Source organism: Phaseolus vulgaris, chromosome 3, assembly GCF_000499845.2.
Source record: "Phaseolus vulgaris cultivar G19833 chromosome 3, P. vulgaris v2.0, whole genome shotgun sequence".
Taxonomy (NCBI): domain Eukaryota; kingdom Viridiplantae; phylum Streptophyta; class Magnoliopsida; order Fabales; family Fabaceae; genus Phaseolus; species Phaseolus vulgaris.
The window spans coordinates 11,614,100-11,618,233 of NC_023757.2; the positions used below are offsets into that span (position 1 = coordinate 11,614,100).

Genomic DNA, 4,134 nt, shown 5'->3' on the forward strand with positions numbered 1-4,134 from the left:
TTTATATTATTTAATTGCAAATTAGTTTAGATTTGTTTTTTATTTATTTTCATATTATTTTAAATTTGTTTTCTTTTATTTGGTTTTAATTTTAAATATAAAAAATAATAATTTGTTTACTATAATGAATATTTTTTTCAAGTTTTTTTTTAATGTGAATATTTTTAAAGTTTTTATTTTTTTTAAATGTGAATAATGTTTTTTTAGTTTTTGTTTTTTAAAATCTGAATATTTTTTTGTAAATATTTTTTTTTTTCTAGTTTTGAATATGTTTAAAGTTTTATTTTGTTTAGAAGTGAATGTGTTTTTTTTTATGTTAATATTTTTTTTAAAATATTTTGTTTTTATTTTTTTTACTGTATTTATTTATTTTTATTTTGTTTTTATTTTGTTTTGTTATATTTATTTTATTTTAGTTTTTAGTTTCTATTTTTTATTTTTACGTAAGTTTACATAGTTATCTTTAAATTATTTTAGTTAGTTCTTTACAATTATAATTTTCTATTTTATTTTGTTTTAGTTTTATTTTATTTTTATTTTACTCTTAATATTTTTTTATTTTATTTTAAGTATGTTTTTACATTGTAATTTTAAAGCCTTTATTTTTAAGTACGTTTTTATAATATCTAGAGTTATGTATCACGTATTCTATTTAATCTAATTGAGTTTGGACTAAGTAACATCTTTATTCATAATTTAGTATTCATATGCTTCATCTCTCTTTAAATTTTTGAAAAAAACAGAAAACTGAGAATAAATCGTTCTTATTCATCTTATAATAAAAAATATGTAAAAAACTTAAAATTCCTAAATTAGAGGCTAAATTATAATTATTTTATCAATTAAAGTCCATAAGTTCCTATTTTTTTTATATATGAAATATTACTGAATTATGACACTTATCGGACTCTCTAACACCATCTTCTTAGATCATTTGTTGTGTTTTGTAGTTGTACAAAATATTTATTAGAATGTTTAGATGATTAACAACACTAATACAAAATATATAAAACACTTAGAACTTTTTTGTTATCATTAAAACATTTACACAATGTTTATAGATCATCAAACCATCTAGAAGAATGTAAACCATCTACAACTTAGATCATATGAGTTTCAACAATTTCTAATTAAATAACAAATATTTTTATAATAGTATGGATGTTATAGCATAACCATCCAACTGCTTTGTTTGGGCATAATTATTTTCTCCTAGTTGTTGATACATGCATGTCAATGTGGAAACTCCATAGAAATATCTTCCACATATACGCCAATTGTTGAAAATATTTATGATGCACTCACTACAACAAAAATTATTTTTAACGGGGGTTGTATTTGGCGTTACTGGCGGTTTTAACCCCCACTAAGTGCGTTACCCGCGGTTTGCTTTTCCCCTAAAACATCCAACGTCGCTACTGCCAGGGGTTTTCCAAACCCCCGCTACTGTCAGGGGTTTTCCAAACCCCCGCTACTGTCAGGGGTTTTCCAAACCCTCACTACTGTCAAGGGTTTTTCAAACCCCCGCTACTACAAGGGCTTTTTCAAACTCCACTACTACTAGGGGTTTCCCAACCCCCGTTAATCCATTTTTTATGTTTTTATAAATGAATTGTTTTTTTGTTCATTTAGTTATTTTTTAATACAATTAAATTCCAAACAACTGAAAAATTAAAAAAAAAACAAATATTTTGAAATTTTATAATTGAATACAACATTTAATAAAGGAAAAAAAACAACTTAAAGGTAATCTAACATAAACATAAAAGTATTATTTTATTCTCAATCATGAAAATAGACATAAACAAGATTCTTAATTTATGAATGGAATATTATATAATTAAACTTTTTACTTGTTATGGGAAAATTAAATTTATCTTATTGAGAAATTTGGTCAATTATTAGGTCCCTATTCAATGTTTCCAATGCCCAATACAAGTCAAATTAGAAACAATTTTCTGATTTAGTATGCAATCTTTAAACATTGCAATAATGATTAAAATGTTTCATGTTGTTACCAGTGTAATAGTAAACGCGTAACATTTTTCATTTTAGTATAATTAAAAAATTTAATCAAATATTTATTTGTCTTAATCGGTTAAATGTGTATAGTAGTTCCTACTAACTAAAATAATTGATTGTACATTTATTATATTTAAATTTCAGTATCTGTGACATAATCGATTTAACATATACTAATAAAAACCATACATCTTATATATTAGTTACCAATTTAAAAGTTAGTGATATGATAATAAAAATCAGATATAATTAGAACCAAGGTAAGAAAGTATACTTTTCAGAATTGAATATAATTAGAATCAATACAATACATTCTAAAAGAATGAATAATTATACATGAAAAATTGAGATATCATAACAAATGAATCCATATAATCTGAACAAATGCTAGGTGAAAAAAAATGTTGATCAAAATGGAGAAAAATGAAGGTCCCAACTTGAACCTGAAGGTGAAGGTGATTATTAGTCTGGGAAATGCACCACCTACAATAAAGAGCTAGTTGCAATTCAGATGATGATTGCATCAGAAGAAACTAGAATGAATCAATCGAGATACCATATACAAGTAAATGAAAGATTGAAGGGAGAATTATTGCCCGAAAGTGTATTTCTAATTTAAGGAGATTACCAAAAGAATAGTAAAATAGTTTATATGTTGACTTAATTAACCATTCTTCTAGTTAATTCATCTTAAATAGATAATTAATTTACTAAAATATCTTAACATGCAGCTCCCAAAAATAAGTATTAGAAGCTAAACAAAAAAGAAAGACGACTACTAAACACATTAATTTGACATTGTCCTCCCTTAGGCACTATTATTACACAAATACACCGAGAGAATAGAAGAATAAAGGCAGAGTGGGTGGGTGGTTGTCATGGTAGTACAATACCTTAAAAGTTGTTATAATTCTTATTGCTCTCAAGTGCTTTTGCTGTTGCCTTTTCAAATTCTTCCAAAACAAAGATTTTCACTGATTCAACATCCCTTGACCTAAAATAACCTAACAATGAAAAAATACCACAATTAGCATATTAAATAAAATATTTCTTCCTTTAGGGTTGATTAAATAAAATGAAAATAAATCACATAAAAAGTATGTGGCATACTAATGCAATCGGACATCATTTTATTTATGCAATCTCTCAAATGATAATTCATAATTCTGCACTCATCTCAAATGATAACCTCAAATTTACAGTTATATTTCCAGCTTTTGAAGAATGCAAAACATACCATAATCATAATCATATCACTAACATTACATTATTCAAATTATAAACTTACAATGTTCAAATCATCAATGTACAATATTCATATCATAAAATACATTAATAATTAAAATATCTTAATAAATGAATCTTTTAGTACACAAAATTATTACCGTTTAAATATCTATTTTATCTATCATAATTAAGGTTTTTATTTTTCAGTTTTAGTATGAGTGTATGATTTTAAAGTAGTCTGATACATTAAAGTAATTATTGTAAATTACTACATTTATAAAGTAATTACAGGACAGTGAAAACTATATAGGAAACAAAAAAAACTTTAGAAAATAATAGTTTAAATAAAATGTGGCAATAAAGCATCCAAGGACACAAGATCCAGAAAACAAACCTTCAAACAATTCACAACAAGGTGCCTCCTAGTTTGTGCGGTTCCATTTTAAGGATCAGATATAATAGAATGACGAACATCCTCTTTCTGCACTATATGAACAAGTAATTACTAAGTTAATAAATTGTAAAGAACTGTAACATCCAAGAACAAAGACGAGATCCATAAAAAAAAAGTTGTTTAGGTAATGGTAGGCATATGTAAATAAGTCAAAATACAGAAAAATAGCATAGAAACACATGCAAACATATAAATAGAAAATAAAAGGACCTATTGAAATGAATATCTGAAAAATTACAATTGCATTGCAATCCAACTGATATCACCAATGCTCATATCAAATCATGAGTTTATGCATGTAAATCAACATCTCTACGGTGATAAAAAGACAGATGTGTTAATAGCACTTTCCAATCATAACCCTAACTCTACAAGTTTAAAATTTAAAGAAAGCAAAAACCTCATTAAGGAATTGGTCAATCCTAACAAGC

General features: G+C 25.2%; 1 long non-coding RNA gene across 1 annotated transcript; it reads right to left on the reverse strand.

Annotated features, from left to right (window-relative positions):
* Nucleotides 1-2,413: 2,413 nt before the first annotated feature.
* LOC137805815 (uncharacterized) lies at nt 2,414-3,794 on the reverse strand. The gene is made up of 3 exons (XR_011080243.1): nt 3,644-3,794; nt 2,916-3,026; nt 2,414-2,505 (listed from the first exon to the last, which is right to left on the reverse strand). It is a non-coding gene; the product is annotated as an uncharacterized lncRNA (long non-coding RNA).
* Between the last annotated feature and the right edge of the window lie 340 nt (nt 3,795-4,134).